Source organism: Lissotriton helveticus, chromosome 5_1 (assembly GCF_964261635.1).
Source record: "Lissotriton helveticus chromosome 5_1, aLisHel1.1, whole genome shotgun sequence".
Lineage (NCBI taxonomy): Eukaryota > Metazoa > Chordata > Amphibia > Caudata > Salamandridae > Lissotriton > Lissotriton helveticus.
The window spans coordinates 1,648,068,416-1,648,091,362 of record NC_136065.1 but is presented as its reverse complement, the minus strand read 5'-3'; the positions used below and the strand labels follow the sequence as shown (position 1 = coordinate 1,648,091,362).

At 47.5% G+C, this 22,947-nt stretch overlaps 14 non-coding genes across 14 annotated transcripts; 5 read left to right on the top strand and 9 right to left on the bottom strand.

The window, feature by feature from the left end:
• Positions 1-713: 713 nt before the first annotated feature.
• TRNAS-GCU (transfer RNA serine (anticodon GCU)) lies at positions 714-795 on the bottom strand. Its single transcript has one exon. It is a non-coding gene; the product is annotated as a tRNA-Ser (tRNA).
• Positions 796-1,087: 292 nt separating this feature from the next.
• On the top strand, positions 1,088-1,182 carry TRNAI-UAU (transfer RNA isoleucine (anticodon UAU)). Its single transcript has 2 exons — positions 1,088-1,125; positions 1,147-1,182. It is a non-coding gene; the product is annotated as a tRNA-Ile (tRNA).
• A 3,164-nt stretch (positions 1,183-4,346) lies between these two features.
• Positions 4,347-4,418, bottom strand: TRNAT-UGU (transfer RNA threonine (anticodon UGU)). Its single transcript has one exon. It is a non-coding gene; the product is annotated as a tRNA-Thr (tRNA).
• A 1,116-nt stretch (positions 4,419-5,534) lies between these two features.
• TRNAS-GCU (transfer RNA serine (anticodon GCU)) lies at positions 5,535-5,616 on the bottom strand. The gene has a single exon. It is a non-coding gene; the product is annotated as a tRNA-Ser (tRNA).
• A 292-nt stretch (positions 5,617-5,908) lies between these two features.
• TRNAI-UAU (transfer RNA isoleucine (anticodon UAU)) lies at positions 5,909-6,003 on the top strand. The gene is made up of 2 exons: positions 5,909-5,946; positions 5,968-6,003. It is a non-coding gene; the product is annotated as a tRNA-Ile (tRNA).
• A 3,197-nt stretch (positions 6,004-9,200) lies between these two features.
• On the bottom strand, positions 9,201-9,272 carry TRNAT-UGU (transfer RNA threonine (anticodon UGU)). Its single transcript has one exon. It is a non-coding gene; the product is annotated as a tRNA-Thr (tRNA).
• Positions 9,273-10,398: 1,126 nt separating this feature from the next.
• Positions 10,399-10,480, bottom strand: TRNAS-GCU (transfer RNA serine (anticodon GCU)). The gene has a single exon. It is a non-coding gene; the product is annotated as a tRNA-Ser (tRNA).
• A 292-nt stretch (positions 10,481-10,772) lies between these two features.
• Positions 10,773-10,867, top strand: TRNAI-UAU (transfer RNA isoleucine (anticodon UAU)). Its single transcript has 2 exons — positions 10,773-10,810; positions 10,832-10,867. It is a non-coding gene; the product is annotated as a tRNA-Ile (tRNA).
• Positions 10,868-14,052: 3,185 nt separating this feature from the next.
• On the bottom strand, positions 14,053-14,124 carry TRNAT-UGU (transfer RNA threonine (anticodon UGU)). The gene has a single exon. It is a non-coding gene; the product is annotated as a tRNA-Thr (tRNA).
• A 1,116-nt stretch (positions 14,125-15,240) lies between these two features.
• TRNAS-GCU (transfer RNA serine (anticodon GCU)) lies at positions 15,241-15,322 on the bottom strand. Its single transcript has one exon. It is a non-coding gene; the product is annotated as a tRNA-Ser (tRNA).
• A 292-nt stretch (positions 15,323-15,614) lies between these two features.
• Positions 15,615-15,709, top strand: TRNAI-UAU (transfer RNA isoleucine (anticodon UAU)). Its single transcript has 2 exons — positions 15,615-15,652; positions 15,674-15,709. It is a non-coding gene; the product is annotated as a tRNA-Ile (tRNA).
• A 3,195-nt stretch (positions 15,710-18,904) lies between these two features.
• On the bottom strand, positions 18,905-18,976 carry TRNAT-UGU (transfer RNA threonine (anticodon UGU)). Its single transcript has one exon. It is a non-coding gene; the product is annotated as a tRNA-Thr (tRNA).
• A 1,116-nt stretch (positions 18,977-20,092) lies between these two features.
• Positions 20,093-20,174, bottom strand: TRNAS-GCU (transfer RNA serine (anticodon GCU)). Its single transcript has one exon. It is a non-coding gene; the product is annotated as a tRNA-Ser (tRNA).
• A 292-nt stretch (positions 20,175-20,466) lies between these two features.
• Positions 20,467-20,561, top strand: TRNAI-UAU (transfer RNA isoleucine (anticodon UAU)). Its single transcript has 2 exons — positions 20,467-20,504; positions 20,526-20,561. It is a non-coding gene; the product is annotated as a tRNA-Ile (tRNA).
• Positions 20,562-22,947: the final 2,386 nt, after the last annotated feature.

The following is a 22,947-nucleotide window of genomic DNA, read 5'->3' as shown; positions in this document are numbered from 1 at the left end:
GGCTACGCCCACGGAGTAGGCGTAGTGTTGCCTTCTACGCATTTTGCGTAGACAGCGTAGCCGGCAACACTACGCCCACTCCGTGTGCGTAGCCGATTCGGCCGCCACCCGCCTCCCTCCCGCCCTCCCCTACATACATTATTTAAGCAACTAACCTTAATAAAACAATTTTTAAAGCACTTACCATGTCCGGGGCTCTTCCGGGGCTCCCTCTTGGAATAGCGTCCCTTCCTGGATACCAATGCGCATGCGCGGCCTCCCGCGCATGCTCATTGGTATCCAGGACGACGCTATTCCAAGAGGGAGCCCCGGACGAGCCCCGGACACGGTAAGTGCTTTAAAATTGTTTTTTTAAGGGTAGTTGCTTAAATAATGTATGTAGGGGAGAGCGGGAGGGAGGTGCGTAGTGGGGCTACGCGGAGTGCGGGAGTGGGCGTAGCTTCTCGCCCACTCCGCGTAGCTCCGCGGAGCCCCACTACGCCCACTACGACCAGGGTTAGTTAGAAGGCCAGGAGTGAGGGAAAGGCAATCCTCTGGACACTTCATGAAAGATCTAATTTCAATTAAGCACAAAACACTTCCCTTAATTTGACATAATTGCCAAAATGGAATAGTCAGTTGGGCCCTTCTAGTGGATTATGGCTGTGTCTTGAAAGAGAGTGTAATTGTACTACGAGACATGCCCACCTTCAAAAGAGTGTCAGATGGCGTTCCGACGAAGGTGGGATTCGAACCCACGCGTGCAGAGCACAATGGATTAGCAGTCCATCGCCTTAACCACTCGGCCACCTCGTCTGCCTTAGGTGACTATGTTTCATTTTTTAGGAAATTCTTACGATGTGCTAATTACAAATAATCATAAGTTTCTCCTAGACTGTGTCAGAACTGGCAAATATATGTGGTGTTCAATAGACAGAGCACATGATATAGCAGAATTATCAAATCTGTTCCGTTAGGACTGTAGTTTTTAATAGTCATGATAACATGCTAGCATGTGAGTCGATCTTGCACAGTGAATAAGGGAGCAGTGCCAGTATCTACTTGGTCAGCTCTAGATGGCTCAACTGGGGAGGTATGAGAACAGTGAGCTCCAGTGGCGCAATCGGTTAGCGCGCGGTACTTATACAGCAGTACTTGCATTGAGGCATGCCGAGGTTGTGAGTTCGAGCCTCACCTGGAGCAGCTTACTGGTTTTTCATAAACCATTTCACTAAAAGTAAAGATTAAACTCAGGGGAAAGACGGCCCTTGCTAGAGAGTTTTTACTTCTTTTCAGGATCTGCGTGTCCGACTCTTCCAGGTGCAAATATCACAATCCTATTCGATGCTCCTTATAAACATTCCATGATGTGCCGTCTTGCATAGCATGCAAACACCACATCAGTGCATTTAAAAATACATTTGTAGAATAATAAATATGATGAAAACATTGTTGTCACGGGATAACCATATACTGAGGAGCTGCAAACAGTGCTGTATCAGCTACTTACAATAAAATTTAACTGAAATACATATCAAAAGAAGAGCGTCATCATATTAATGTTTCTAGTCAACATAAGAGTTGCACCATAGCAGCTTATGGTGCTTTCTGCTCAGATTGTGCCTCCAATCCCACATTGATTTTTTTTATTCTTTGCAGTTTAAAAAAACAATTTATGCTCAAAGTTAACTTTTTAAAACCATTCAACCTAATATATTTATTTCTCTAACTTGTGAATGTGGTCCATGTTCTCTTTTCCTCATCCCCATCACGATACTCCTTTTCCCGAAATCAGGTTCACTTCTTTATCCAGCCCACCCATCCAAGGTCACCAAATCTATGAAGCGATTCTGCTTTTTCTCACATTCTCTCTATGTACAAGATACCTTGTATCATTTGAATGGACAGCAGGAGAGTCGGATATTTATGGTTAGTGGGGGTGGGGTTTTGAAGATTAACCTCATTTGACTAAGAGCCGGGGCATCTGGGAGGAAAAGTATTTTAAGGGGGATGAAGTTCACATCTCCTTGGTGAAATTTCTAGATCCTTATTTCATCCTTTCTCAGACCCCCCAGGATATAGCGGCATGGATTAGCAAATTTAGCGGCACAAAAATGGAAATTTAGCGGCACAAATATGGAAATTTAGCGGCAATTTTGCGGCATTTCATTTGGCCTTGGACCTTCATAAAGCGGCCTCCAGTGACCTCATCCGTCACCCGCCCTTCCTAACGCTCTTTCTGCCTCCCAATTCTCCCTCTCTTAGTTGTGTTTTGCCGCTTTTAGCTCCTCTATCTTCCTTCCTAATTCACTCTTTCCACTGTCCCATTCAGCTTTCTGTTTCTCATGCCCCCTCCTTTCTGTGCCTCATTCACTCATCCTCTCTCTCACGCATACACACACATCTTTCTCTCCTTATCGATATCTCTCTCATCAGCCCAGTCTCTTCTCCCCCCGTCCCTCTCTCTTTCCATCTTCGTATCTCTCTAGCAACCTGCCTCTCTAGTTCTGCCTCTCTCTCTCTCCCTTCCTAGCCCGCTCTTCTCTCTCTAACTCTCATACTTTCGTTCTACCAGACACTGTCTTTCTTCCCCTTCCTCTCTCGCCCTATTTCTCGCGCATTCACCCTCCCTCTTTCTCTCCTGCTCACTCCTCTCTACTTTTCTCCACCTTTCACTTTCATTCGCCCAGTTTCTCTCACCCCCTACTACCCTTTACTTCTATCCCACCTGTGACTTCTTTGCTCACTCCCCCTCTCTTTCACCCCTTCTTTCTCGTCTCACCTGCCCCATACCCTCAGTTTTCATTCTTGCTCCCCCTCTTTACCTTTGCGCTCCACTGCTACTGGATAGGGCAAAAGTAGGCACAGGCTGCAATAGGCTGTCTTCCATTGCTACTCACATCGGTGATTACTCAGGCTTTTAAGTGAAAGTGACACACTTTTCGATGCTAGATAATGTGCAATTTGAAAGTAGCACTTATTCCCATGTGCTGCTCTGTAGTTGCTGACATTGCAACGTGATTTGTTGATAGTATCAAGACTGTCTTGAGGATATCTTCAAGGGGCCGGTAGAAATTGTAGCATGGCTTTATCGTTTAGGACACTTGAACATTTGACTCTAATTATCGTTTATCCATAATGAGCGTATTTCCTTTTGAAGCTCATTACCTGCCTTTGCATTTCAGACCTAGGTTTACTGCCAATTTTATCTGTGAAGCAAGAGGAGTTCAGTGCTGTGGGTTCTCTGCCGTATGGGGGGCGGTGAAGGTGCGAGCCCCTGCTTCCTGCTGGGAATCCAATCCCATCACAATCCTCGTGTTTGTTTCATTTCCCTCCCGAGACCCCCCGGCTCCAGAGCTCATTACCGAGAGGAATCTCGGGATTACACTGAGGCTTGTCTTCAGGGTGGGGGGTCGGGTGTCCACTTCGAGCCCCCCGGCCCGCCCTGCAGCGGTGTTCACGCTCACCCCACATCACAGGCAGCGCAGTCTGTACACAGGGCAGACACACACACACTGCAAGGCACGCCGCTCCTCTCCAGCAGACACCCGCACCTTGTCTCTACTCCTCCCCCCCGCCCTCTGGAAGATAAATGCCCCCCAGCCTCTGGCCACCTGCAGCCCCCGGCCCGCCCTGCAGCGGTGTCCATACGCACCCCACATCACAGAGCGCAGTCTGTACACAGGGCACACACACACACACTGCAAAGCACGCCGCCCCCCTCCAGCAGACACCTCTTGCTCTCTGCCCCGCCCCCTCCGGAAGATAGATGCCCCCAGCCTCTGGCCACCTGCAGGCCCCGGGTCGGTCTGTGCGCTTCTATCGATTGTGAGCTGAGTGAGCTGCTAATGCCCCATTAAGCAAGCCCGGAATGTTATTCTTTCGTGCTTCTGTGTCCTTCCCGCCCGCCCCAATAAACAAAGTAAGTCAGACCCCCCCAGGATATAGCGGCTTTGGTAAAAATGCCGCGATTTCTACGAAAAGTGCCGATTTCGCTGGCACTTTTGTAAAAATCGCGGCATTTTTACTAAAGTGCCAATTTCGCGGCAAATCGCGAAATCGCGATATCCTGGAGGGTCTGCTTTCTGTGGATGCAGACTCAGTATGAACAGAGGTCATAGTCCTCGCTCTGACTTTCAAAGGAACTTCAAATATGCATGGCTTATTTGGCTTTGCCCGGCAGGGCTTGCCCGGCGGGGTGAGAATGGCGTTTGTCAGGCGTTCGTTTATGGTTCAATGGTTTTCATGAAGTCTTCTTGATACGATGAAAGCAGGAAAGGGAAGCTTGTCAATAAGCAAACTTAAGACAAGGTGTGACTCCTAGAAAGAATGACTTGGAAACAACATACAGAAACTCACATATGAAAAGGCCCTGATGAGGCTTGAACTCATGACCCCTGGTTTACAAGACCAGTGCTCTGCCACTGAGCTACAAGGCCAGCCTGCCTGCAGTATGTAAATCGCTTCATGTATTCTTACTGCGGTATGAAGATATCTATGATTTTGAGACTCTGTATGGAAATGCAGTTGCATTTGAATGTCTACATGCGTGCACAAATTGAAGAGCATGCTTAAGACACTTTTCTTGGAAGTAGGAAAAACTCCATTTTGATTTGAGAACATAAGAGTATTCACATTTATGACCATACTGATAGCTCTAGTTAGTATGTCCACAATCAGTGACAGATAGAGAACTCACTTATTAGAAGTGATCTGTCTCTGTGGGGCAGACATATGTCAACAGTCATACACTTGAGATGGCTGAAACTTTAGGAGTAAGAGCTGCTTTCTTATCAGTCTATCTATCCAAACTGGTTAGAAGTAACCCTGGGCGTCCGAATCGGCTACGCCCACGGAGTAGGCGTAGTGTTGCCTTCTACGCATTTTGCGTAGACAGCGTAGCCGGCAACACTACGCCCACTCCGTGTGCGTAGCCGATTCGGCCGCCACCCACCTCCCTCCCGCCCTCCCCTACATACATTATTTAAGCAACTAACCTTAATAAAACAATTTTTAAAGCACTTACCATGTCCGGGGCTCTTCCGGGGCTCCCTCTTGGAATAGCGTCCCTTCCTGGATACCAATGCGCATGCGCGGCCTCCCGAGCATGGGCATTGGTATCCAGGACGACGCTATTCCAAGAGGGAGCCCCGGACGAGCCCCGGACACGGTAAGTGCTTTAAAATTGTTTTATTAAGGGTAGTTGCTTAAATAATGTATGTAGGGGAGAGCGGGAGGGAGGTGCGTAGTGGGGCTATGCGGAGTGCGGGAGTGGGCGTAGCTTCTCGCCCACTCCGCGTAGCTCCGCGGAGCCCCACTACGCCCACTACGACCAGGGTTAGTTAGAAGGCCAGGAGTGAGGGAAAGGCAATCCTCTGGAAACTTCATGAAAGATCTAATTTCAATTAAGCACAAAACACTTCCCTTAATTTGACATAATTGCCAAAATGGAATAGTCAGTTGGGCCCTTCTAGTGGATTATGGCTGTGTCTTGAAAGAGAGTGTAATTGTACTACGAGACATGCCCACCTTCAAAAGAGTGTCTGATGGCGTTCCGACAAAGGTGGGATTCGAACCCACGCGTGCAGAGCACAATGGATTAGCAGTCCATCGCCTTAACCACTCGGCCACCTCGTCTGCCTTAGGTGACTATGTTTCATTTTTTAGGAAATTCTTACGATGTGCTAATTACAAATAATCATAAGTTTCTCCTAGACTGTGTCAGAACTGGCAAATATATGTGGTGTTCAATAGACAGAGCACATGATATAGCAGAATTATCAAATCTGTTCCGTTAGGACTGTAGTTTTTAATAGTCATGATAACATGCTAGCATGTGAGTCGATCTTGCACAGTGAATAAGGGAGCAGTGCCAGTATCTACTTGGTCAGCTCTAGATGGCTCAACTGGGGAGGTATGAGAACAGTGAGCTCCAGTGGCGCAATCGGTTAGCGCGCGGTACTTATACAGCAGTACTTGCATTGAGGCATGCCGAGGTTGTGAGTTCGAGCCTCACCTGGAGCAGCTTACTGGTATTTCATAAACCATTTCACTAAAAGTAAAGATTAAACTCAGGGGAAAGACGGCCCTTGCTAGAGAGTTTTTACTTCTTTTCAGGATCTGCGTGTCCGACTCTTCCAGGTGCAAATATCACAATCCTATTCGATGCTCCTTATAAACATTCCATGATGTGCCGTCTTGCATAGCATGCAAACACCACATCAGTGCATTTAAAAATACATTTGTAGAATAATAAATATGATGAAAACATTGTTGTCACGGGATAACCATATACTGAGGAGCTGCAAACAGTGCTGTATCAGCTACTTACAATAAAATTTAACTGAAATACATATCAAAAGAAGAGCGTCATCATATTAATGTTTCTAGTCAACATAAGAGTTGCCCCATAGCAGCTTATGGTGCTTTCTGCTCAGATTGTGCCTCCAATCCCACATTGATTTTTTTTATTCTTTGCAGTTTAAAAAAACAATTTATGCTCAAAGTTAACTTTTTAAAACCATTCAACCTAATATATTTATTTCTCTAACTTGTGAATGTGGTCCATGTTCTCTTTTCCTCATCCCCATCACGATACTCCTTTTCCCGAAATCAGGTTCACTTCTTTATCCAGCCCACCCATCCAAGGTCACTAAATCTATGAAGCGATTCTGCTTTTTCTCACATTCTCTCTATGTACAAGATACCTTGTATCATTTGAATGGACAGCAGGAGAGTCGGATATTTATGGTTAGTGGGGGTGGGGTTTTGAAGATTAACCTCATTTGACTAAGAGCCGGGGCATCTGGGAGGAAAAGTATTTTAAGGGGGATGAAGTTCACATCTCCTTGGTGAAATTTCTAGATCCTTATTTCATCCTTTCTCAGACCCCCCAGGATATAGCGGCATGGATTAGCAAATTTAGCGGCACAAAAATGGAAATTTAGCGGCACAAATATGGAAATTTAGCGGCAATTTTGCGGCATTTCATTTGGCCTTGGACCTTCATAAAGCGGCCTCCAGTGACCTCATCCGTCACCCGCCCTTCCTAACGCTCTTTCTGCCTCCCAATTCTCCCTCTCTTAGTTGTGTTTTGCCGCTTTTAGCTCCTCTATCTTCCTTCCTAATTCACTCTTTCCACTGTCCCATTCAGCTTTCTGTTTCTCATGCCCCCTCCTTTCTGTGCCTCATTCACTCATCCTCTCTCTCACGCATACACACACATCTTTCTCTCCTTATCGATATCTCTCTCATCAGCCCAGTCTCTTCTCCCCCCGTCCCTCTCTCTTTCCATCTTCGTATCTCTCTAGCAACCTGCCTCTCTAGTTCTCTCTTGTCGCCCTCTCTCCCTTCCTAGCCCGCTCTTCTCTCTCTAACTCTCATACTTTCGTTCTACCAGACACTGTCTTTCTTCCCCTTCCTCTCTCGCCCTATTTCTCGCGCATTCACCCTCCCTCTTTCTCTCCTGCTCACTCCTCTCTACTTTTCTCCACCTTTCACTTTCATTCGCCCAGTTTCTCTCACCCCCTACTACCCTTTACTTCTATCCCAGCCTGTGACTTCTTTGCTCACTCCCCCTCTCTTTCACCCCTTCTTTCTCGTCTCACCTGCCCCATACCCTCAGTTTTCATTCTTGCTCCCCCTCTTTACCTTTGCGCTCCACTGCTACTGGATAGGGCAAAAGTAGGCACAGGCTGCAATAGGCTGTCTTCCATTGCTACTCACATCGGTGATTACTCAGGCTTTTAAGTGAAAGTGACACACTTTTCGATGCTAGATAATGTGCAATTTGAAAGTAGCACTTATTCTGATGTGCTGCTCTGTAGTTGCTGACATTGCAACGTGATTTTTGATAGTATCAAGACTGTCTTGAGGATATCTTCAAGGGGCCGGTAGAAATTGTAGCATGGCTTTATCGTTTAGGACACTTGAACATTTGACTCTAATTATCGTTTATCCATAATGAGCGTATTTCCTTTTGAAGCTCATTACCTGCCTTTGCATTTCAGACCTAGGTTTACTGCCAATTTTATCTGTGAAGCAAGAGGAGTTCAGTGCTGTGGGTTCTCTGCCGTATGGGGGGCGGTGGAGGTGCGAGCCCCTGCTTCCTGCTGGGAATCCAATCCCATCACAATCCTCGTGTTTGTTTCATTTCCCTCCCGAGACCCCCCGGCTCCAGAGCTCATTACCGAGAGGAATCTCGGGATTACACTGAGGCTTGTCTTCAGGGTGGGGGGTCGGGTGTCCACTTCGAGCCCCCCGGCCCACCCTGCAGCGGTGTTCACGCTCACCCCACATCACAGGCAGCGCAGTCTGTACACAGGGCAGACACACACACACTGCAAGGCACGCCGCTCCTCTCCAGCAGACACCCGCACCTTGTCTCTACTCCTCCCCCCCCGCCCTCTGGAAGATAAATGCCCCCCAGCCTCTGGCCACCTGCAGCCCCCGGCCCGCCCTGCAGTGGTGTCCATACGCACCCCACATCACAGAGCGCAGTCTGTACACAGGGCACACACACACACACTGCAAAGCACGCCGCCCCCCTCCAGCAGACACCTCTTGCTCTCTGCCCCGCCCCCTCCGGAAGATAGATGCCCCCAGCCTCTGGCCACCTGCAGGCCCCGGGTCGGTCTGTGCGCTTCTATCGATTGTGAGCTGAGTGAGCTGCTAATGCCCCATTAAGCAAGCCCGGAATGTTATTCTTTCGTGCTTCTGTGTCCTTCCCGCCCGCCCCAATAAACAAAGTAAGTCAGACCCCCCCAGGATATAGCGGCTTTGGTAAAAATGCCGCGATTTCTACGAAAAGTGCCGATTTCGCGGGCACTTTTGTAAAAATCGCGGCATTTTTACTAAAGTGCCAATTTCGCGGCAAATCGCGAAATCGCGATATCCTGGAGGGTCTGCTTTCTGTGGATGCAGACTCAGTCTGAACAGAGGTCATAGTCCTCGCTCTGACTTTCAAAGGAACTTCAAATATGCATGGCTTATTTGGCTTTGCCCGGCAGGGCTTGCCCGGCGGGGTGAGAATGGCGTTTGTCAGGCGTTCGTCAGGCGATCGGAAGGGGTGAGGCGATAGTTTATGGTTCAATGGTTTTCATGAAGTCTTCTTGATACGATGAAAGCAGGAAAGGGAAGCTTGTCAATAAGCAAACTTAAGACAAGGTGTGACTCCTAGAAAGAATGACTTGGAAACAACATACAGAAACTCACATATAAAAAGGCCCTGATGAGGCTTGAACTCATGACCCCTGGTTTACAAGACCAGTGCTCTGCCACTGAGCTACAAGGCCAGCCTGCCTGCAGTATGTAAATCGCTTCATGTATTCTTACTGCGGTATGAAGATATCTATGATTTTGAGACTCTGTATGGAAATGCAGTTGCATTTGAATGTCTACATGCGTGCACAAATTGAAGAGCATGCTTAAGACACTTTTCTTGGAAGTAGGAAAAACTCCATTTTGATTTGAGAACATAAGAGTATTCACATTTATGACCATACTGATAGCTCTAGTTAGTATGTCCACAATCAGTGACAGATAGAGAACTCACTTATTAGAAGTGATCTGTCTCTGTGGGGCAGACATATGTCAACAGTCATACACTTGAGATGGCTGAAACTTTAGGAGTAAGAGCTGCTTTCTTATCAGTCTATCTATCCAAACTGGTTAGAAGTAACCCTGGGCGTCCGAATCGGCTACGCCCACGGAGTAGGCGTAGTGTTGCCTTCTACGCATTTTGCGTAGACAGCGTAGCCGGCAACACTACGCCCACTCCGTGTGCGTAGCCGATTCGGCCGCCACCCGCCTCCCTCCCGCCCTCCCCTACATACATTATTTAAGCAACTAACCTTAATAAAACAATTTTTAAAGCACTTACCATGTCCGGGGCTCTTCCGGGGCTCCCTCTTGGAATAGCGTCCCTTCCTGGATACCAATGCGCATGCGCGGCCTCCCGCGCATGCGCATTGGTATCCAGGACGACGCTATTCCAAGAGGGAGCCCCGGACGAGCCCCGGACACGGTAAGTGCTTTAAAATTGTTTTATTAAGGGTAGTTGCTTAAATAATGTATGTAGGGGAGAGCGGGAGGGAGGTGCGTAGTGGGGCTACGCGGAGTGCGGGAGTGGGCGTAGCTTCTCGCCCACTCCGCGTAGCTCCGCGTAGCTCCGCGGAGCCCCACTACGCCCACTACGACCAGGGTTAGTTAGAAGGCCAGGAGTGAGGGAAAGGCAATCCTCTGGACACTTCATGAAAGATCTAATTTCAATTAAGCACAAAACACTTCCCTTAATTTGACATAATTGCCAAAATGGAATAGTCAGTTGGGCCCTTCTAGTGGATTATGGCTGTGTCTTGAAAGAGAGTGTAATTGTACTACGAGACATGCCCACCTTCAAAAGAGTGTCTGATGGCGTTCCGACAAAGGTGGGATTCGAACCCACGCGTGCAGAGCACAATGGATTAGCAGTCCATCGCCTTAACCACTCGGCCACCTCGTCTGCCTTAGGTGACTATGTTTCATTTTTTAGGAAATTCTTACGATGTGCTAATTACAAATAATCATAAGTTTCTCCTAGACTGTGTCAGAACTGGCAAATATATGTGGTGTTCAATAGACAGAGCACATGATATAGCAGAATTATCAAATCTGTTCCATTAGGACTGTAGTTTTTAATAGTCATGATAACATGCTAGCATGTGAGTCGATCTTGCACAGTGAATAAGGGAGCAGTGCCAGTATCTACTTGGTCAGCTCTAGATGGCTCAACTGGGGAGGTATGAGAACAGTGAGCTCCAGTGGCGCAATCGGTTAGCGCGCGGTACTTATACAGCAGTACTTGCATTGAGGCATGCCGAGGTTGTGAGTTCGAGCCTCACCTGGAGCAGCTTACTGGTTTTTCATAAACCATTTCACTAAAAGTAAAGATTAAACTCAGGGGAAAGACGGCCCTTGCTAGAGAGTTCTTACTTCTTTTCAGGATCTGCGTGTCCGACTCTTCCAGGTGCAAAAATCACAATCCTATTCGATGCTCCTTATAAACATTCCATGATGTGCCGTCTTGCATAGCATGCAAACACCACATCAGTGCATTTAAAAATACATTTGTAGAATAATAAATATGATGAAAACATTGTTGTCACGGGATAACCATATACTGAGGAGCTGCAAACAGTGCTGTATCAGCTACTTACAATAAAATTTAACTGAAAGACATATCAAAAGAAGAGCGTCATCATATTAATGTTTCTAGTCAACATAAGAGTTGCACCATAGCAGCTTATGGTGCTTTCTGCTCAGATTGTGCCTCCAATCCCACATTGATTTTTTTTATTCTTTGCAGTTTAAAAAAACAATTCATGCTCAAAGTTAACTTTTTAAAACCATTCAACCTAATATATTTATTTCTCTAACTTGTGAATGTGGTCCATGTTCTCTTTTCCTCATCCCCATCACGATACTCCTTTTCCCGAAATCAGGTTCACTTCTTTATCCAGCCCACCCATCCAAGGTCACCAAATCTATGAAGCGATTTGCTTTTTCTCACATTCTCTCTATGTACAAGATACCTTGTATCATTTGAATGGACAGCAGGAGAGTCGGATATTTATGGTTAGTGGGGGTGGGGTTTTGAAGATTAACCTCATTTGACTAAGAGCCAGGGCATCTGGGAGGAAAAGTATTTTAAGGGGGATGAAGTTCACATCTCCTTGGTGAAATTTCTAGATCCTTATTTCATCCTTTCTCAGACCCCCCAGGATATAGCGGCATGGATTAGCAAATTTAGCGGCACAAAAATGGAAATTTAGAGGCACAAATATGGAAATTTAGCGGCAATTTTGCGGCATTTCATTTGGCCCTGGACCTTCATAAAGCGGCCTCCAGTGACCTCATCCGTCACCCGCCCTTCCTAACGCTCTTTCTGCCTCCCAATTCTCCCTCTCTTAGTTGTGTTTTGCCGCTTTTAGCTCCTCTATCTTCCTTCCTAATTCACTCTTTCCACTGTCCCATTCAGCTTTCTGTTTCTCATGCCCCCTCCTTTCTGTGCCTCATTCACTCATCCTCTCTCTCACGCATACACACACATCTTTCTCTCCTTATCGATATCTCTCTCATCAGCCCAGTCTCTTCTCCCCCCGTCCCTCTCTCTTTCCATCTTCGTATCTCTCTAGCAACCTGCCTCTCTAGTTCTCTCTTGTCGCCCTCTCTCCCTTCCTAGCCCGCTCTTCTCTCTCTAACTCTCATACTTTCGTTCTACCAGACACTGTCTTTCTTCCCCTTCCTCTCTCGCCCTATTTCTCGCGCATTCACCCTCCCTCTTTCTCTCCTGCTCACTCCTCTCTACTTTTCTCCACCTTTCACTTTCATTCGCCCAGTTTCTCTCACCCCCTACTACCCTTTACTTCTATCCCACCTGTGACTTCTTTGCTCACTCCCCCTCTCTTTCACCCCTTCTTTCTCGTCTCACCTGCCCCATACCCTCAGTTTTCATTCTTGCTCCCCCTCTTTACCTTTGCGCTCCACTGCTACTGGATAGGGCAAAAGTAGGCACAGGCTGCAATAGGCTGTCTTCCATTGCTACTCACATCGGTGATTACTCAGGCTTTTAAGTGAAAGTGACACACTTTTCGATGCTAGATAATGTGCAATTTGAAAGTAGCACTTATTCCGATGTGCTGCTCTGTAGTTGCTGACGTTGCAACGTGATTTGTTGATAGTATCAAGACTGTCTTGAGGATATCTTCAAGGGGCCGGTAGAAATTGTAGCATGGCTTTATCGTTTAGGACACTTGAACATTTGACTCTAATTATCGTTTATCCATAATGAGCGTATTTCCTTTTGAAGCTCATTACCTGCCTTTGCATTTCAGACCTAGGTTTACTGCCAATTTTATCTGTGAAGCAAGAGGAGTTCAGTGCTGTGGGTTCTCTGCCGTATGGGGGGCGGTGGAGGTGCGAGCCCCTGCTTCCTGCTGGGAATCCAATCCCATCACAATCCTCGTGTTTGTTTCATTTCCCTCCCGAGACACCCCGGCTCCAGAGCTCATTACCGAGAGGAATCTCGGGATTACACTGAGGCTTGTCTTCAGGGTGGGGGGTCGGGTGTCCACTTCGAGCCCCCCGGCCCGCCCTGCAGCGGTGTTCACGCTCACCCCACATCACAGGCAGCGCAGTCTGTACACAGGGCAGACACACACACACTGCAAGGCACGCCGCTCCTCTCCAGCAGACACCCCCACCTTGTCTCTACTCCACCCCCCCCGCCCTCTGGAAGATAAATGCCCCCCAGCCTCTGGCCACCTGCAGCCCCCGGCCCGCCCTGCAGCGGTGTCCATACGCACCCCACATCACAGAGCGCAGTCTGTACACAGGGCACACACACACACACTGCAAAGCACGCCGCCCCCCTCCAGCAGACACCTCTTGCTCTCTGCCCCGCCCCCTCCGGAAGATAGATGCCCCCAGCCTCTGGCCACCTGCAGGCCCCGGGTCGGTCTGTGCGCTTCTATCGATTGTGAGCTGAGTGAGCTGCTAATGCCCCATTAAGCAAGCCCGGAATGTTATTCTTTCGTGCTTCTGTGTCCTTCCCGCCCGCCCCAATAAACAAAGTAAGTCAGACCCCCCCAGGATATAGCGGCTTTGGTAAAAATGCCGCGATTTCTACGAAAAGTGCCGATTTCGCGGGCACTTTTGTAAAAATCGCGGCATTTTTACTAAAGTGCCAATTTCGCGGCAAATCGCGAAATCGCGATATCCTGGAGGGTCTGCTTTCTGTGGATGCAGACTCAGTCTGAACAGAGGTCATAGTCCTCGCTCTGACTTTCAAAGGAACTTCAAATATGCATGGCTTATTTGGCTTTGCCCGGCAGGGCTTGCCCGGCGGGGTGAGAATGGCGTTTGTCAGGCGATCGGAAGGGGTGAGGCGATAGTTTATGGTTCAATGGTTTTCATGAAGTCTTCTTGATACGATGAAAGCAGGAAAGGGAAGCTTGTCAATAAGCAAACTTAAGACAAGGTGTGACTCCTAGAAAGAATGACTTGGAAACAACATACAGAAACTCACATATAAAAAGGCCCTGATGAGGCTTGAACTCATGACCCCTGGTTTACAAGACCAGTGCTCTGCCACTGAGCTACAAGGCCAGCCTGCCTGCAGTATGTAAATCGCTTCATGTATTCTTACTGCGGTATGAAGATATCTATGATTTTGAGACTCTGTATGGAAATGCAGTTGCATTTGAATGTCTACATGCGTGCACAAATTGAAGAGCATGCTTAAGACACTTTTCTTGGAAGTAGGAAAAACTCCATTTTGATTTGAGAACATAAGAGTATTCACATTTATGACCATACTGATAGCTCTAGTTAGTATGTCCACAATCAGTGACAGATAGAGAACTCACTTATTAGAAGTGATCTGTCTCTGTGGGGCAGACATATGTCAACAGTCATACACTTGAGATGGCTGAAACTTTAGGAGTAAGAGCTGCTTTCTTATCAGTCTATCTATCCAAACTGGTTAGAAGTAACCCTGGGCGTCCGAATCGGCTACGCCCACGGAGTAGGCGTAGTGTTGCCTTCTACGCATTTTGCGTAGACAGCGTAGCCGGCAACACTACGCCCACTCCGTGTGCGTAGCCGATTCGGCCGCCACCCACCTCCCTCCCGCCCTCCCCTACATACATTATTTAAGCAACTAACCTTAATAAAACAATTTTTAAAGCACTTACCATGTCCGGGGCTCTTCCGGGGCTCCCTCTTGGAATAGCGTCCCTTCCTGGATACCAATGCGCATGCGCGGCCTCCCGCGCATGGGCATTGGTATCCAGGACGACGCTATTCCAAGAGGGAGCCCCGGACGAGCCCCGGACACGGTAAGTGCTTTAAAATTGTTTTATTAAGGGTAGTTGCTTAAATAATGTATGTAGGGGAGAGCGGGAGGGAGGTGCGTAGTGGGGCTACGCGGAGTGCGGGAGTGGGCGTAGCTTCTTGCCCACTCCGCGTAGCTCCGCGGAGCCCCACTACGCCCACTACGACCAGGGTTAGTTAGAAGGCCAGGAGTGAGGGAAAGGCAATCCTCTGGACACTTCATGAAAGATCTAATTTCAATTAAGCACAAAACACTTCCCTTAATTTGACATAATTGCCAAAATGGAATAGTCAGTTGGGCCCTTCTAGTGGATTATGGCTGTGTCTTGAAAGAGAGTGTAATTGTACTACGAGACATGCCCACCTTCAAAAGAGTGTCTGATGGCGTTCCGACGAAGGTGGGATTCGAACCCATGCGTGCAGAGCACAATGGATTAGCAGTCCATCGCCTTAACCACTCGGCCACCTCGTCTGCCTTAGGTGACTATGTTTCATTTTTTAGGAAATTCTTACGATGTGCTAATTACAAATAATCATAAGTTTCTCCTAGACTGTGTCAGAACTGGCAAATATATGTGGTGTTCAATAGACAGAGCACATGATATAGCAGAATTATCAAATCTGTTCCATTAGGACTGTAGTTTTTAATAGTCATGATAACATGCTAGCATGTGAGTCGATCTTGCACAGTGAATAAGGGAGCAGTGCCAGTATCTACTTGGTCAGCTCTAGATGGCTCAACTGGGGAGGTATGAGAACAGTGAGCTCCAGTGGTGCAATCGGTTAGCGCGCGGTACTTATACAGCAGTACTTGCATTGAGGCATGCCGAGGTTGTGAGTTCGAGCCTCACCTGGAGCAGCTTACTGGTTTTTCATAAACCATTTCACTAAAAGTAAAGATTAAACTCAGGGGAAAGACGGCCCTTGCTAGAGAGTTTTTACTTCTTTTCAGGATCTGCGTGTCCGACTCTTCCAGGTGCAAATATCACAATCCTATTCGATGCTCCTTATAAACATTCCATGATGTGCCGTCTTGCATAGCATGCAAACACCACATCAGTGCATTTAAAAATACATTTGTAGAATAATAAATATGATGAAAACATTGTTGTCACGGGATAACCATATACTGAGGAGCTGCAAACAGTGCTGTATCAGCTACTTACAATAAAATTTAACTGAAAGACATATCAAAAGAAGAGCGTCATCATATTAATGTTTCTAGTCAACATAAGAGTTGCACCATAGCAGCTTATGGTGCTTTCTGCTCAGATTGTGCCTCCAATCCCACATTGATTTTTTTTATTCTTTGCAGTTTAAAAAAACAATTCATGCTCAAAGTTAACTTTTTAAAACCATTCAACCTAATATATTTATTTCTCTAACTTGTGAATGTGGTCCATGTTCTCTTTTCCTCATCCCCATCACGATACTCCTTTTCCCGAAATCAGGTTCACTTCTTTATCCAGCCCACCCATCCAAGGTCACCAAATCTATGAAGCGATTTGCTTTTTCTCACATTCTCTCTATGTACAAGATACCTTGTATCATTTGAATGGACAGCAGGAGAGTCGGATATTTATGGTTAGTGGGGGTGGGGTTTTGAAGATTAACCTCATTTGACTAAGAGCCGGGCATCTGGGAGGAAAAGTATTTTAAGGGGGATGAAGTTCACATCTCCTTGGTGAAATTTCTAGATCCTTATTTCATCCTTTCTCAGACCCCCCAGGATATAGCGGCATGGATTAGCAAATTTAGCGGCACAAAAATGGAAATTTAGCGGCACAAATATGGAAATTTAGCGGCAATTTTGCGGCATTTCATTTGACCCTGGACCTTCATAAAGCGGCCTCCAGTGACCTCATCCGTCACCCGCCCTTCCTAACGCTCTTTCTGCCTCCCAATTCTCCCTCTCTTAGTTGTGTTTTGCCGCTTTTAGCTCCTCTATCTTCCTTCCTAATTCACTCTTTCCACTGTCCCATTCAGCTTTCTGTTTCTCATGCCCCCTCCTTTCTGTGCCTCATTCACTCATCCTCTCTCTCACGCATACACACACATCTTTCTCTCCTTATCGATATCTCTCTCATCAGCCCAGTCTCTTCTCCCCCCGTCCCTCTCTCTTTCCATCTTCGTATCTCTCTAGCAACCTGCCTCTCTAGTTCTCTCTTGTCGCCCTCTCTCCCTTCCTAGCCCGCTCTTCTCTCTCTAACTCTCATACTTTCGTTCTACCAGACACTGTCTTTCTTCCCCTTCCTCTCTCGCCCTATTTCTCGCGCATTCACCCTCCCTCTTTCTCTCCTGCTCACTCCTCTCTACTTTTCTCCACCTTTCACTTTCATTCGCCCAGTTTCTCTCACCCCCTACTACCCTTTACTTCTATCCCACCTGTGACTTCTTTGCTCACTCCCCCTCTCTTTCACCCCTTCTTTCTCGTCTCACCTGCCCCATACCCTCAGTTTTCATTCTTGCTCCCCCTCTTTACCTTTGCGCTCCACTGCTACTGGATAGGGCAAAAGTAGGCACAGGCTGCAATAGGCTGTCTTCCATTGCTACTCACATCGGTGATTACTCAGGCTTTTAAGTGAAAGTGACACACTTTTCGATGCTAGATAATGTGCAATTTGAAAGTAGCACTTATTCCGATGTGCTGCTCTGTAGTTGCTGACGTTGCAACGTGATTTGTTGATAGTATCAAGACTGTCTTGAGGATATCTTCAAGGGGCCGGTAGAAATTGTAGCATGGCTTTATCGTTTAGGACACTTGAACATTTGACTCTAATTATCGTTTATCCATAATGAGCGTATTTCCTTTTGAAGCTCATTACCTGCCTTTGCATTTCAGACCTAGGTTTACTGCCAATTTTATCTGTGAAGCAAGAGGAGTTCAGTGCTGTGGGTTCTCTGCCGTATGGGGGGCGGTGGAGGTGCGAGCCCCTGCTTCCTGCTGGGAATCCAATCCCATCACAATCCTCGTGTTTGTTTTATTTCCCTCCCGAGACCCCCCGGCTCCAGAGCTCATTACCGAGAGGAATCTCGGGATTACACTGAGGCTTGTCTTCAGGGTGGGGGGTCGGGTGTCCACTTCGAGCCCCCCGGCCCGCCCTGCAGCGGTGTTCACGCTCACCCCACATCACAGGCAGCGCAGTCTGTACACAGGGCAGACACACACACACTGCAAGGCACGCCGCTCCTCTCCAGCAGACACCCCCACCTTGTCTCTACTCCTCCCCCCCCGCCCTCTGGAAGATAAATGCCCCCCGGCCTCTGGCCACCTGCAGCCCCCGGCCCGCCCTGCAGCGGTGTCCATACGCACCCCACATCACAGAGCGCAGTCTGTACACAGGGCACACACACACACACTGCAAAGCACGCCGCCCCCCTCCAGCAGACACCTCTTGCTCTCTGCCCCGCCCCCTCCGGAAGATAGATGCCCCCAGCCTCTGTCCACCTGGAGGCCCCGGGTCGGTCTGTGCGCTTCTATCGATTGTGAGCTGAGTGAGCTGCTAATGCCCCATTAAGCAAGCCCGGAATGTTATTCTTTCGTGCTTCTGTGTCCTTCCCGCCCGCCCCAATAAACAAAGTAAGTCAGACCCCCCCAGGATATAGCGGCTTTGGTAAAAATGCCGCGATTTCTACGAAAAGTGCCGATTTCGCGGGCACTTTTGTAAAAATCGCGGCATTTTTACTAAAGTGCCAATTTTGCGGCAAATCGCGAAATCGCGATATCCTGGAGGGTCTGCTTTCTGTGGATGCAGACTCAGTCTGAACAGAGGTCATAGTCCTCGCTCTGACTTTCAAAGGAACTTCAAATATGCATGGCTTATTTGGCTTTGCCCGGCAGGGCTTGCCCGGCGGGGTGAGAATGGCGTTTGTCAGGCGTTCGTCAGGCGATCGGAAGGGGTGAGGCGATAGTTTATGGTTCAATGGTTTTCATGAAGTCTTCTTGATACGATGAAAGCAGGAAAGGGAAGCTTGTCAATAAGCAAACTTAAGACAAGGTGTGACTCCTAGAAAGAATGACTTGGAAACAACATACAGAAACTCACATATAAAAAGGCCCTGATGAGGCTTGAACTCATGACCCCTGGTTTACAAGACCAGTGCTCTGCCACTGAGCTACAAGGCCAGCCTGCCTGCAGTATGTAAATCGCTTCATGTATTCTTACTGCGGTATGAAGATATCTATGATTTTGAGACTCTGTATGGAAATGCAGTTGCATTTGAATGTCTACATGCGTGCACAAATTGAAGAGCATGCTTAAGACACTTTTCTTGGAAGTAGGAAAAACTCCATTTTGATTTGAGAACATAAGAGTATTCACATTTATGACCATACTGATAGCTCTAGTTAGTATGTCCACAATCAGTGACAGATAGAGAACTCACTTATTAGAAGTGATCTGTCTCTGTGGGGCAGACATATGTCAACAGTCATACACTTGAGATGGCTAAAACTTTAGGAGTAAGAGCTGCTTTCTTATCAGTCTATCTATCCAAACTGGTTAGAAGTAACCCTGGGCGTCCGAATCGGCTACGCCCACGGAGTAGGCGTAGTGTTGCCTTCTACGCATTTTGCGTAGACAGCGTAGCCGGCAACACTACGCCCACTCTGTGGGCGTAGCCGATTCGGCCGCCACCCACCTCCCTCCCGCCCTCCCCTACATACATTATTTAAGCAACTAACCTTAATAAAACAATTTTTAAAGCACTTACCATGTCCGGGGCTCTTCCGGGGCTCCCTCTTGGAATAGCGTCCCTTCCTGGATACCAATGCGCATGCGCGGCCTCCCGCGCATGGGCATTGGTATCCAGGATGACGCTATTCCAAGAGGGAGCCCCGGACGAGCCCCGGACACGGTGGGTGCTTTAAAATTGTTTTATTAAGGGTAGTTGCTTAAATAATGTATGTAGGGGAGAGCGGGAGGGAGGTGCGTAGTGGGGCTACGCGGAGTGCGGGAGTGGGCGTAGCTTCTCGCCCACTCCGCGTAGCTCCGCGGAGCCCCACTACGCCCACTACGACCAGGGTTAGTTAGAAGGCCAGGAGTGGGGGAAAGGCAATCCTCTGGACACTTCATGAAAGATCTAATTTCAATTAAGCACAAAACACTTCCCTTAATTTGACATAATTGCCAAAATGGAATAGTCAGTTGGGCCCTTCTAGTGGATTATGGCTGTGTCTTGAAAGAGAGTGTAATTGTACTACGAGACATGCCCACCTTCAAAAGAGTGTCTGATGGCGTTCCGACGAAGGTGGGATTCGAACCCACGCGTGCAGAGCACAATGGATTAGCAGTCCATCGCCTTAACCACTCGGCCACCTCGTCTGCCTTAGGTGACTATGTTTCATTTTTTAGGAAATTCTTACGATGTGCTAATTACAAATAATCATAAGTTTCTCCTAGACTGTGTCAGAACTGGCAAATATATGTGGTGTTCAATAGACAGAGCACATGATATAGCAGAATTATCAAATCTGTTCCATTAGGACTGTAGTTTTTAATAGTCATGATAACATGCTAGCATGTGAGTCGATCTTGCACAGTGAATAAGGGAGCAGTGCCAGTATCTACTTGGTCAGCTCTAGATGGCTCAACTGGGGAGGTATGAGAACAGTGAGCTCCAGTGGCGCAATCGGTTAGCGCGCGGTACTTATACAGCAGTACTTGCATTGAGGCATGCCGAGGTTGTGAGTTCGAGCCTCACCTGGAGCAGCTTACTGGTTTTTCATAAACCATTTCACTAAAAGTAAAGATTAAACTCAGGGGAAAGACGGCCCTTGCTAGAGAGTTTTTACTTCTTTTCAGGATCTGCGTGTCCGACTCTTCCAGGTGCAAATATCACAATCCTATTCGATGCTCCTTATAAACATTCCATGATGTGCCGTCTTGCATAGCATGCAAACACCACATCTGTGCATTTAAAAATACATTTGTAGAATAATAAATATGATGAAAACATTGTTGTCACGGGATAACCATATACTGAGGAGCTGCAAACAGTGCTGTATCAGCTACTTACAATAAAATTTAACTGAAAGACATATCAAAAGAAGAGCGTCATCATATTAATGTTTCTAGTCAACATAAGAGTTGCACCATAGCAGCTTATGGTGCTTTCTGCTCAGATTGTGCCTCCAATCCCACATTGATTTTTTTTATTCTTTGCAGTTTAAAAAAACAATTCATGCTCAAAGTTAACTTTTTAAAACCATTCAACCTAATATATTTATTTCTCTAACTTGTGAATGTGGTCCATGTTCTCTTTTCCTCATCCCCATCACGATACTCCTTTTCCCGAAATCAGGTTCACTTCTTTATCCAGCCCACCCATCCAAGGTCACCAAATCTATGAAGCGATTTGCTTTTTCTCACATTCTCTCTATGTACAAGATACCTTGTATCATTTGAATGGACAGCAGGAGAGTCGGATATTTATGGTTAGTGGGGGTGGGGTTTTGAAGATTAACCTCATTTGACTAAGAGCCGGGGCATCTGGGAGGAAAAGTATTTTAAGGGGGATGAAGTTCACATCTCCTTGGTGAAATTTCTAGATCCTTATTTCATCCTTTCTCAGACCCCCCAGGATATAGCGGCATGGATTAGCAAATTTAGCGGCACAAAAATGGAAATTTAGCGGCACAAATATGGAAATTTAGCGGCAATTTTGCGGCATTTCATTTGGCCCTGGACCTTCATAAAGCGGCCTCCAGTGACCTCATCCGTCACCCGCCCTTCCTAACGCTCTTTCTGCCTTCCAATTCTCCCTCTCTTAGTTGTGTTTTGCCGCTTTTAGCTCCTCTATCTTCCTTCCTAATTCACTCTTTCCACTGTCCCATTCAGCTTTCTGTTTCTCATGCCCCCTCCTTTCTGTGCCTCATTCACTCATCCTCTCTCTCACGCATACACACACATCTTTCTCTCCTTATCGATATCTCTCTCATCAGCCCAGTCTCTTCTCCCCCCGTCCCTCTCTCTTTCCATCTTCGTATCTCTCTAGCAACCTGCCTCTCTAGTTCTCTCTTGTCGCCCTCTCTCCCTTCCTAGCCCGCTCTTCTCTCTCTAACTCTCATACTTTCGTTCTACCAGACACTGTCTTTCTTCCCCTTCCTCTCTTGCCCTATTTCTCGCGCATTCACCCTCCCTCTTTCTCTCCTGCTCACTCCTCTCTACTTTTCTCCACCTTTCACTTTCATTCGCCCAGTTTCTCTCACCCCCTACTACCCTTTACTTCTATCCCACCTGTGACTTCTTTGCTCACTCCCCCTCTCTTTCACCCCTTCTTTCTCGTCTCACCTGCCCCATACCCTCAGTTTTTATTCTTGCTCCCCCTCTTTACCTTTGCGCTCCACTGCTACTGGATAGGGCAAAAGTAGGCACAGGCTGCAATAGGCTGTCTTCCATTGCTACTCACATCGGTGATTACTCAGGCTTTTAAGTGAAAGTGACACACTTTTCGATGCTAGATAATGTGCAATTTGAAAGTAGCACTTATTCCGATGTGCTGCTCTGTAGTTGCTGACGTTGCAACGTGATTTGTTGATAGTATCAAGACTGTCTTGAGGATATCTTCAAGGGGCCGGTAGAAATTGTAGCATGGCTTTATCGTTTAGGACACTTGAACATTTGACTCTAATTATCGTTTATCCATAATGAGCGTATTTCCTTTTGAAGCTCATTACCTGCCTTTGCATTTTAGACCTAGGTTTACTGCCAATTTTATCTGTGAAGCAAGAGGAGTTCAGTGCTGTGGGTTCTCTGCCGTATGGGGGGCGGTGGAGGTGCGAGCCCCTGCTTCCTGCTGGGAATCCAATCCCATCACAATCCTCGTGTTTGTTTCATTTCCCTCCCGAGACCCCCCGGCTCCAGAGCTCATTACCGAGAGGAATCTCGGGATTACACTGAGGCTTGTCTTCAGGGTGGGGGGTCGGGTGTCCACTTCGAGCCCCCCGGCCCGCCCTGCAGCGGTGTTCACGCTCACCCCACATCACAGGCAGCGCAGTCTGTACACAGGGCAGACACACACACACTGCAAGGCACGCCGCTCCTCTCCAGCAGACACCCCCACCTTGTCTCTACTCCTCCCCCCCCGCCCTCTGGA